The 12,557-nt window shown below is 36.1% G+C and overlaps 1 pseudogene; it reads left to right on the top strand.

The window, feature by feature from the left end:
- The first annotated feature begins 1,255 nt into the window (after positions 1–1,255).
- On the top strand, positions 1,256–11,902 carry LOC149221481 (alpha carbonic anhydrase 7-like; annotated as a pseudogene).
- Positions 11,903–12,557: the final 655 nt, after the last annotated feature.

The raw sequence follows: 12,557 nt of genomic DNA, 5'->3' as shown, positions 1-12,557 counted from the left end.
CTGTTTCTCCAATGTAGGGGATACCACAGGAGCAGGGAACAAGGTAGCCCCTTTTGAGTCCTTATGGTCAATAGGGTCTTTAATAGATCTAAGAGAATTTTTAATGGTATTGAGAGGCTTGAATGAAGAAGAAACATTCATCTTCTTGAGGATATGGGCAATCCTATCTATGGTTCCTTTGATATAAGGAAGATGAACCTTAGAGATAGGATTGTTATGAGAAGATTTCACACTAGGCGCTTTGCATGCCTTGTGAAAGGCCTTGAGGCTTTGAGATATGTTATACCCATTATTTCGAAGAACTTCAAGGAGATGGGATTTCTTTTCCTTGAGGTGGCTTTCATTTGAGATTCTTAGAGCATGAGTAGCAAGAGTGATGAGAACCCCAAATTTCTAAGCCGGAAAACAATGAGAACTAGCATGGAGATACTATTCCGTGTGAGTCTTTTTCCAAAATACCTGGTGAGAAATGGAACCATCATCCATCCTCGAGAGGAGAATGTCGAGAAAGGGAAGGTGACCTTCCACCTCAACTTCCATCGTGAACTTGATGGAGTCAGATAGAGAATTGAGGTGGTTAAGAAATAGGTTGAGTTTCTCTTGACCATGAGGCCAAATGACACATGTATCATCAACAAACCTCTTCCATTTTTAGGAAAAAATTGAGCAGTGGCTAAGGCCCTGGTCTCAAAATCTTCCATGAACAAGTTAGCGACGATAGGGGAAAGAGGGGAGCCCATCGCCACACCACAAGTTTTCTCATAAAACTCACCTTGGAAACTGAAGAAAGTCGAGGTGAGGTAGAGGCCAACTAACTTGGAAGTGTCTTGGTTAGTGATGCGATTTATGATATCAATGGCTTCTTGGATGGGGATTTTGGTGTATAAGGAAACAACGTCAAAACTAACCAGTAAATCACCCGGTTCCAATTTGATATCTCTCCATTCTTGAATAAAGGAAGAAGAGTCTTTAACAAAATAATCAGTGCGCCCAACAAGAGGCTTGAGCTTTTGAGCTAAGAATTCAGTAAGAAGATAGGTAGGACCCCCTATTGTTTTGACAATAAGTCGCAACTAGGCCCTAGATTTATGAATTTTGGTAGGCTGTAGATTCTAGGGGTAAGGGGATTACTCTCAATGAGCTTTCGGGAAAGAGGATTAAGAGACAGATCGAACTTAATAGCGGAGGAAACCTCCTTAGAGATAGACTTAATGGGATTCTTCTTAGGCTTGATGTAGCTTCCACTGTTAGATAGATGGTCCAACATTTTGTGGACATAATCAGGCTTGTCAAGAATGACAACTACTCCACCTTTGTCCTCTTTAAGAACAAGGATGTTAGGGTTGTCTCTCAGGGACTTAAGGGCAAGAAACTCAACTTTGCTAAGGTTTTTCTTAGGGAGTTTAGCCTTCTTAAGAAAAACAGTGCAATCTTGCATAATAGATTCCTTAACGTTATCTGGAAGGTCCTTAATACCATACTCAATGTTGCAGATAATGTCATCAGGATATGTTCTTAATCTATGCTTTGGAGCTAGACTTCATCCCTAAAAAAATAGTTTTATGGCTTTTGGGAGGGCTCTAGAGGCATCAGTATACACACATATTCTGGCATAGGAGACATAGTGGCTGCGTCATGTGCCTTAAAACATTTTTATATATTGTCCTAGTTGGTCTCTGATGCCTTTGAGGACTGAAGGAGTCCAATAATCCATTGGAAGGGAGTAGAGGTGCACCCAGACTGAGAATCTTGTGAAATCCTCTTTTTCAAGAGTGAAGTTTTCTTTCCAAAATCTCATGTACAGTCCTACTGAGTTAAAGAAGTAGGGACCTCCTTCAAATATCCTATCTCTATCTTCTAAGAGGTCGAAAATCATTGTAAAAACCCCTTTGAACCTAGTTGAAGTCTGATTTCCCCCTTTGGTTTCCATTTGTCTTGGATCCACCAGTTCAAGGCTTTTTCTGTGGGCGAGATGCCCATGAATTTGCAGATTATTGCGTGTTCTTGCATACAATATCTGTAAATAGCTACCCCTGGGTCTTGGATTTCGAACTCTGGAATATTTTTGGCTTTTGGGTTGTAGTTACTCCTTGATTTCATTCTTTCTTGTTGCCCTTGAGGCTCTATGGTGTTAGCTTCCATTTTTGGAGGAATAACAGAGGTGGTACCTTTGGCCGAATGAATCTCAACGTTTTTTCCTTTCTCCAGCCTCTTAGCCCTAGCTTCAGGGTTTGATTTGGAAGAGTGGAAGGTTGTGCTGGAATCCAACTTAGTGAAGAAGGATTCTTGATTCGATGGGCGACCGGTTACCATGTATTTAAAAGAAAGATCCCCAGGGCCATCGTCCTACTCCTCCATGGGAGAGGGAGAGGTCAACTAGGCACCCTAGAAAATCGAGGGCAGCCCCCAGGCGAGAACCGAGAGGCCTATTGAGGTTTTCAAGGCCGAAAGCTATCGAGTCGCCAAGCACTGGAGTCCCAGTAGTGCTACGATCAACAACGTTAAAATTGATATCCACTATATCATTGTTATTTACATAGATAACATGTAATTATTATGCTTTTATTGAGCAATATTTGGTTTATATTAACTTTCATTTTCTATATCCCTACTTTAAAATTTTTGAATTTATGTATGTAAATATAAAATAGGGTAATTTTTTTTTTGCTAGGCATCCATTATAATTACATCCACAACATGGTAACGGATAAATAAATTTAGATAATTAAGTTACAAGAGGCACACCTCTTCATGTCTTGTAGAAATCATTATTAGCCAACACCCTCATGAAATAGGGGGCATATTTCAAGAAGGCACAACCACAACACTCTGAAGCACCTTGAATAATGTTGTCTACGTTTTGAAACTTTTTGGCTCTTGGTTCTATCCCTAAAGTCCCTACCCACTCTGAAGCACTTTGAAAAATGCCCCTGAACATCAACGCATTCGTTATCTTTTGGTTCATTCTCTTTTCCTGTCAACATTAATGCATTTGTTATCTCTTGTTTCACGCTCCATTATGAAGGTAGGTAATTGTTTCTTTTCAGCTCATCTTGTGACAATATACATTCAATTTAGAGCATGAATAAAAGTGCTTCTTTGACATAATCTTTGTTATAGACAATAAAATATGCATTTCTATGTTTATATGAGGATGATTTAGGTGATTAACTTAATGCACAACTTGGATAATTCCTAGTTGATTTGATGAATAATGTTTGAAATAACTTTAAGTAATAATTATAAGCACCATGACACATTTTATAATGTTTATGGCACAATACTATCGTAACATACTAATCCACCTTTGTACATCAATCATAGTTGGGAAGTTTCTCCATAAGCTATTCATATTGCTTTGATATTATGTTATAACATAATTTATTATTTAAATTAAGCTTTTATTAACATTATTATATAGAATCTACATACAAATATTTATTTATTATCTATAAAAATATTTAATAATTCAAACATAGAATTTACTTATTACTTATCAAATCATTTAATGATTTAAAGACGCCATATTTTCTAATATCAATTGATACATGGAAAATTACAACAACATTCATATATGATCTAATCGATTCCCATGCATTAATAAGATTTCCTTCATGGTTGTGGCTGCTTCTATGATACTCATAGGACCATTTCCAACCAATTGACATAAATAAAATTTATTTTATGAAATAAAGGCATAAACATGCCCTTTGCAACACAACAATCACTGTAACTATAGTTTCCAAATTCGGCTGAATTAAGCTAAAAAGCTCAAAAAATTGGCAATTCTATTCTATTCGATCATCAATACAGTTAAATTTGATTTGATGCATCATGCAAGTGAAATAGTTAGTTTAGAAAGGAATCATACTATTGTTACTCACTCTGGGTGAACTGGCATCGATGGTTGTTCGTTGAATTAGAAAGGAGGGAGAGGACTTGTAATTCATTTATGTAGTCTAAATTATGCATGAGGGAGAGGACTTGTAGATCACTTGATCAATCAATGAATGAGTAGTTGACTAGTGCACCATGAGAAACAATGAACAACATCCTTAGGAAGTGGATGGACTCTGCCCTCCAACGCTCTTCAACGCAGGTACCGAAATTAAGGGTCAAGTGTGTTTCCCTTCTCCTGTCTATGTTTTGGATTTACTAGAATGTGCAACCTTACTTTAATTGGACCAAGATAATTTGAAGAAACTAATAAACAAATAATACACACTCATAAAACAAATAGCAGACATATACAAAAACCAGACATGGCGGAAAAGGCATGAGAGACTTTCTTGTAGTCTCTCATTCTCATGAATTTCCATTCTATTAAATAATGTTTATGATACATATAAATACATAAGCAAGTTGTTTCAAGATAGTGTGTCTATCTTGAACAAACTTGGTTGAGAGATATTCTCAACAAAACACTAATCTAGGAGAACTAGTTGGAGAGAATCTCTCATCCTAACTAAACTCCCTAGTTTGAGGAACTAACTCCTAATTCTCAAGATTTGATTTATTTAATTATAATTTTGGATTTATAATTGTTTTATTATGAGAGTGAAGCTAACATAATTGATAACATAATAAATTTCTTAAAACTATGATAATATATGGGATCCACGGGAAGGCTAATATACAAGGAGAGATTTAGGTTTTAATTATTAATTCATGAGCATAATCATGAAATAATGCTACAAAAATTGTTTGCCTATCATAAAAAAATGAGAGCTTCATTTACTTCAAAACCCAATCACTTCTTTTATCTAGATTTTTTAAACCAACAAAACATGGTAATTTTTTTTTATATTAATAATTAGAAAGTGGTAAAGTCCCACTAGCACAACTGGTTGAGGATGAGCCTCGTAAGCTAGGTGACCCAGGATCAAACCTCACGGGGGGTGGTTGTGCACTGTGCTAGTGGGAGGAGAGATGCTAAAAAATCCAGTGAGCTAAGGGCTAGTGTGGCCCAGGCCGGGTGCAATCCACAAGTGATTTTGACGACTTATATGTCCCTGCGTTGATGCTCCTCAAGCCACAGGTCAATCATGGAGGATCACAAACAACTTGAAAAAAAAAAATGGATTTTCTAGGAAGATAAATGGGTGTAATATTGTTAAAATAGGTGTTTGGATCAGGGTCAAATTAGTGTAATTTTCTTCTCTGATATGATAAATAAATAAAGGTTTATTCTTTCCAATGAATGATATAAGTTATTTTTCAAATGGTAAGGGATTTATCTTTCATTTCCCAAAGCTATATCAAAATATTTGATTTGAGGTTAAGGATGTAAGATGTATAGTATTGAATTTTTTTTCTTTTTGGTTTTGAATTTTAAGTAATAAAAAAATTCCTTATCGAATTGAATTCAAATTTGTATTTGAATTTAGTAACTATGACTGTAACGACCTTTAAGAATATGCATTAAGAGAAAAGAAGAACAAGACGACCTAGTCATTGACAAACGTTGTAGGAAATTCTATTATTTTTATTGTTTTCCCACTATATCACATTCCACACCAACTCGTTCTTCTCGCAAACGAGGAAATAAATAGTAGACACAACGATTGAGGAATCCAACTGACTACCAAGTAAGCTTCAATGGTTGGGTTTTATGTTATTTCATTTTCTATATTGCCTCTCTCCACCTAAACTTTATTGTCCAACCCATTATTTTTTCGCTTCCTTACTATGGCACTATTTATAATACTAACATTTATTTCATTTTCTCTAGTCGTCTTCATCTCCGGGGTCCAAATTGAGGAAGTTGATAATTCGTCTCATATCATTTATAATTTTGTTTTTCTAAAATTTTGTATAGAAATTTGCAGAGATTAATCTAGGACTCAATTTTGTTGGCGTGAATGGAAAGAGGATGAGAGGGAGTTTGAGTACAAGGAGGGTTTGAAGGGGCTTGAGAACTTGGGGGAGTTCAAGGAGTAATGTAAGGCTTACAAGAACAAGGCACATCAGTCTCCCATCGATGTGGTGAAGAGACATGCCATAATTTATCTAGACCTGGGAAATATTCGTAGAATCTATCATCCTATAAAAGCAACTCTTGTCAATAGAGGCCACAACATCATGGTTAGTAAGGGAACCGTTAAAGGAAATTTTAGCCTAAAAGTGGCCTCCTAAGGAAAAATATTAAAATAATAGTTAAAATAATAAAATAAGAGTTATGAATTTTGGAGGGAAAAGAAGAAAACTACTTCTTTTAATTGTATTTTTGACTTATCTTATTTTAGGTTTATTCAAATTTCAAATGTAGACTAAATTCCACATCGAACGAGTAACCATTATGCATACTTTTGAGAAGACCCACATTGATAAAAATTAAAGATACATTAAAAAAACATGTTCAACTTGTTTTTTAATGTATCTTCAATTTTTATAAATGTCGTGTTAGGGCCTAAATCTACCTCAGGCTAAGAAAGGCAAGTCTAGGGTAACATCAAACCATGCTTAACCTAGTAGCTAGCCCTACTAGGTCGGGAGAGGGCTCTCTCCTTGTCACTCTCAATGAAAATTTAGCAAATAAGGCTTGAGATGACTGATATAAAAACTAATTTTAGGCTAGGTATGCTTGCTCAAAGGAATTTGTTTGATTTTAATGTTTGGTTGCTGGATCAGATGGGGAAGGCAGCTTTGGGTCCAGGAAATCAACACAGATTTGCAGAGGTTTCTGTGGGGCGAGGTAGGCAAGTGTTTTAGCACTTTGAAATGAGTGTAATGGTGAGTCTAAAGACTGGTGAGGAGCTGGACAGGGCATGCAAGTGTCATGAGTCCTCTTCAGACAATAGAAAACATGTAAAACTAAATAAACATTAAGGCAGAGCACTGAAACACCAATGAATTCTGCCTTTTACACTTGATTCATTTAGTTATGCAGAATAAGAGAGATGATGGCACACATGAACATAAGATCAACTGAATTATAGAGAAGAAAATAATGCTAATTCACATTACCACAAGAAACCCACAAAATGCTGCAAAACCCTGGTTTATTTCCATGCCAAATTGCAGAAGTGATGTACAATAGTGCTCAATGCATCCACAAGAGTCCAACCTTGACAAATGAGTAAGAAAGTACAAGATATAGGCATCAAAACACCTATGCTAGCCATTAGGGGTCGAATCCATGAGTCAAGGAGCTGTTTCAACAAGATCTAAACTAGGAACTGAAAAATAGGCAGTGGAACAGCTTTCCTCTAAAACTATGGAAACTGATTCATTCAGTTCAAAACCACCTAAAATTGATGTATCTACCTCCTTAAGTCATTTTTCATCATTTTTACATCATAGTACATCAAGTTACATCATATTACATCATGAATTTACCAAAGAGAGAAGAAAAAGTCAAACTGGTAGAAAACTAGGCGAAATTCTGAGCAAACAGGCAAAACTGGCAAATTTTTCTCCTATGCGTAGTGCCACTGATTCTATGCATAGCGCTTTTTCCAGGCCAGTTTTGGAAGGCTTCCCGAAGTCCAAATCAGGTGCAGAATAGCAAATTAGAAAGCTTGGTGAGTCTACTTTCTGGGACAACTTGAATTTTTTGATTTTGAGTCCATTTGCCCCTCCAAAAATGCAAACTCCCAAGACTACTTCCTGTGTGGAAAAACAATGGCAAAAAGGGCACTTTTTGGGTGTTTTTGGCCCTTTTGGAGGTCCAGAACTTGTCAAAACTTCTCAGCCATTTCTGAGCATGCATAACTTTTCATGGTGATTCCAAAAATGTAAAGTTTTTTGCAAATGGAGGCCCCCATCAAAAGCGTAGCACTGGTGGCGCTACGCACCTGCTGAAAAAACCTGTTTTTTGCCTCAAAAAATTCAAAAATGACAAAAACTTCACCAAATTTCTTGAAATTTGGCATGAGTGATCCTTTTTATGTGCTATGCTAGGCCAATGATGCTTCAGCCAAGATCTTGAGCTTATCTTGCTCCTTTTTGCTCCTCAAAGCTCTCTTTAGTTTGGCCTTTAACCTCTTCACCCTTGTTTTGCAAATTTTATTCCGGGTCAAGTAGTGATAGGCCATATGGCACAACATTTTCTTCTCCTTATTAGCCTTATCAAGAAGCTTCTCAAGGTGGATATTCACTCTTTCCAACCATGATTCTCAGTCAGCCTCTATTTCTTGCTCTAGTGAAGTCAGCTTGATTTTCCTTCTTTTTGCCACTTGCTGGTTTTCCCTTATGGTTTGCAGCTCCATGATAGTTTGTTTGTCCTCCAGTCACTTGTTCTCTTGCTCAAGGAAGTTAATGATCCATTTAGCCCTCTCAAGGTCAAGTGACAAGGCTTGGATCTCAGCTTCTTTCTCCTTGATGATCACATCCTTGAGTTTTGAGCTTTGAGGGCCCAAATCAATGTCATCCTCCTCAACCAAGACAAAATCTCTGTCTTGCCCTTCAGAAGGCCCCTCATCATGCAATTGTTGCTTTCCTTTGTCCTGTACCTGTTCTGTTGAAGAAGAAGGCAAAGCCCCTTTCACCCTAGGTGAAGATAGCATTTGCCTATGATCCGGTGAAGAAAACGAGACCCCTTCCACCCCTGGTGGAGATAATACTCGTTTGGCAGCTGCAAATAGTCTCCTTGTGCCTTTCTCATAAGTGACAAACACTGGCACACCTATAGTTTTAGTCTCATGAACATCTGGCTGGTTTGAAGGCCCTCCTTCCTCTTGAAGCACCGATGGAGTCACCTAAGGGCTTTTGAAAACCTCATGTGCAATGAAAGTATCCCATGAAATATTCAACAAGCTTAGCTGATGAAAAACAACAATTTTAATCAATGAGAAATGGTAAATGCTACTGAACTGCTGAGGAAGAGGTTTCCTTTGCACATAATGAGCCATCTTCTCAATATTCCTGCATATAAAGTATGGGAGGTTCATCATCCTCACTCTTGTGAAATGCATCAGCAATCTGACATGGTATGTATATAGACAGGAAAACCTCCCCTCACAGGTAAAATACTTGATGATGAGTTTCATGAGTGGAGCATAAGTATCTTGCAAGTATTTGAAAGGAAAGACCCTACTGATTTGCCTCTGATAACTAGCCTTGATGTAAGGCTCATAATGCTCTCTGCCCACATGCTGCCCCTTATTCCACTATTCACCCACATTAGGGATGCCTGTTGTTGCTGCTATGGTTTCAGGTGTCAAGGTGAAAGAGACAGCAGCTAGATTCACCTAGCCGTGGTGAAGATGAAGAACAAATAACCTAGCAATCTAAGGGTGATATTTCACCCTCTCCACCATTTCACAAAACTGGTAACAAGACTGATGTTTAAAACAGGTTACTGCAAGAGGGCAAGCAAGTAACTCTGTAAGAGTGTTGGGCTCCTCCCGGATATGTTTTCCTCCTTTATGTGGTTTTCTTGGTGCATGAGCCTCTTGGGAAGAATCACTGATAGTTTCATCATCCCTCTCATATGCTGAGTCTGTCTCCATACTTGCAAATTTGGAGTGAAAAATGATGAGTATGAAGAGATTTTTAAAGTATGAGGGTGAGTAGGGTGACTGCTGTTTTTCTTTTGGGAAATGAGGGATTGACTGATAGTATGACTGTAAATGAGGGTTTTGATGGTGGAAGGAATGTAATGAGGGAATAGGAAATGGGAATTAGGGTTTTGGGAATGTATAGGGTTAATGTTCAGGAACAATGCATAGAGCTTAGGGTTTGGTAATAGGGAGTGAGTGCCAATGATTTTGGGAGAGGGAAAGAGGAAGGGTTTTAGGGAAATTTAGTGCAAGGGAAGGGAATGGAGTGTAGGAAGATAATGAAAGGGGAATTAAACAATAGAAAACAAAACCCTATGCAAATTTGGCAAGACAATTTTAGAGACAGCTAGGGTTTACTTTTTAGACACACAAATCACCACCATAGATGAAAAAATCCCTTGCTAGACCAGATGTGAGGCTTTACTTACTTGTTGAGAGGTTACTTGTGAATTTGGAGGCAGAGGAAGGCGATGAAATTTGATTTGGAGCTCAACAGGCAGGTGTGTAGCACTGCCTCCTAGGTGTGTAGCGCACTTTGTATACGTAGTGCACGACCAAAATCCAATGAAAAACCTATGTCAGGTGCGTAGCACCGTAAAAATTCGTGGTTTTTGCTTAATTTCGCCTCCTTCTTCCACAAACCCAATTTTCTCCTTTTAGCTCACTCTCTTGCACAAAATGAAGACTTTCAAACATAAAGAAGAACTTTATATCCCCTTGGTTTTAATTTTTCATTTACAAACCCACTTTTCAAAAGTCTTATTCACTTTGCTTTTAAAAACTTTGTTTTTCATTTTGCAGTTTGACTCTTCTTGATCACTTGATGAATTGATGCATTGATGTTTTTGTTTCTTGCAGTGGTTGGAGTTTGGCAAGGTGAACAAGGGTAGTAGCTCGAACTTATTATATATAGAAACATTGAAATTACATAAAATTTGTACATGAAATGGAAAAAACCCTATTTTTACCTCAAAACTCTCCTTTATGAAGCATATCATCAGTGAATTTGTAATTTTATGAACATATTAGACCTCCTCATGTGCCTGCTGACCATTTATTGAGTTTTTGATGACCATGGTGGCAAACCCTAGACCTAATGAGGCCTAAAATCCTGAAAATGGCTTTTGCAAATGTAATGACAAAAAATGATTGTAAATGACCCGAACATGTGAAAATAGGCTAGCAGGTAAATGACATGAGAGAAATTGACAATGAACCACTACCATCAGTTGATCCATGACCTAATGGAATGTAGCTGATCACATGGGACACCTAATATGCATGCAAAAAGAGAAATTTGATCACTGATGGATGGATGAAGATACCAACACTAACATGTTGGTCTTCTCAAAAGTATACATAATGGATACTCATTGGATGTGGAATTTAATGTTTTATCTAATAGGTGTCTACACTTGAAATTTGAGTAAACCTATAAGGATATAAGCCAAAAATACAATTAAAAAAAGTAGTTTTTTCTTTCCCTCCAAAATATTTACGTGTACTTCTTTTTAATTTTAAATGATTTTGATTTCCATTAACATATTCTGACAAGGAAATTACATGAAAATTTCATGGGCACTTTTAGGCTGAAATTTCCTCTAATTCTTCCTTTAATACTTTTTCGATCTAAAGGTTTCAAGCTCGATTCTCTCTCACATCTATGGTTGTGTTGCACTAGGTGATCTGGTTGGAAGGCACTGACAGTGTTGAGATAGAAGGGAAAAGATTCACACTACATCAAAGCCATTGGCATACTCCAGTTGAGTACGTTGTAGATGGAAAACAATACAATCTCAAAATCCTCTTTTCAATCCCTTATGTTAAATTACCTTTTGCTATTTAGGCATTGCAAAAGGGTTTTGCATTGAAACATGCATCCATTATAAATCCATTTGGTGCAACAAGCGCAGGATGACTGAATTATCATGATTAGAATTATTTAGAAGTTTGGCATTGCTAACACGTTTTTCGTAGAGGTATATTTGTATATAAATCTCATTTTGCTTTGTTATTATATTATGTTGACTATGTTTGGGTATAATGAACAGTTAATGGATGAAATCAAGGGCATTGCAGATATGGAACCACCAGAGGAACACCTGGGCCTGTTGAATCCAATCCACATTAAATTTGGTAGATGAAAATATTACCAGTACACAAGATCCCTCACCACTCCTCCTTGCACAAAGGGAACCTTATGGAACGTGATTCACAAGGTATTTTCATTACCCATCGTGTTTCCGCCTAACCACAAATTTGTGCCCTTGGGTATCGACCTATGGTATGACTGATGCATTTGAGTAATTGGTGTGCAAGTAAAGACAATGTCAAAAGACCAAGTGAGGACTCTACAAAATGTACATACTAAATCTTCTATCTTGTTAGTTATTAATTGAATAATATTACTCTTTACATTAATTTTTTTGTTATCTTAATGCATGATATTTGAACATAAAATTTTTCAATTTACTTTCCAAAATGGTCATTTTGAATTAAGCTATCATAGTGGGTGTTACCATTTATATTATTACTTAGCCCACCCACCATTTGTATTATTACTTAACCCACCCACCATTTGTATTATTACTTAATGAGGGTTTCTTATTTGAATTTGAAATTTTATTTTGAAAAATATATTATTAATAAAAATAAAATCGCTTGATCTACTTAAAACGACATATTTATTCTTTCGCCAAAAATATGTATTTTTGAAAAAACGAACAACTAATAATTAGTTTGGGATATGTATTATAAAAAAAATATTATTAAATTAGAATCAAAATTACTAAATTATAAAATAGTTAAATAATGTTAGCGTTTATAATTTTCTATACATTTTAATGTAAAATGTATTTAAAAAAATAATTTAATACATTTTGGTGTTTTAGATATAATTATAAGTTTTTTATATTTATATTTATATTTTGTTAATTTTAATAAAAAAATTAAAATTATAAAAAATTGAATTAAAATAATATTATTTTAAATATTATGGTTTTTATTTTAAAAATTTATATAATTTTAAATTAATGAAAAAAATTAATAAGTACT

The sequence above is a fragment of the Pinus tabuliformis genome, chromosome Q (assembly GCF_031772625.1).
Source record: "Pinus tabuliformis cultivar Carrire ecotype Pingquan chromosome Q, CPIR1, whole genome shotgun sequence".
NCBI lineage: Eukaryota > Viridiplantae > Streptophyta > Pinopsida > Pinales > Pinaceae > Pinus > Pinus tabuliformis.
This window is presented reverse-complemented; position numbering and strand designations above follow the sequence as displayed.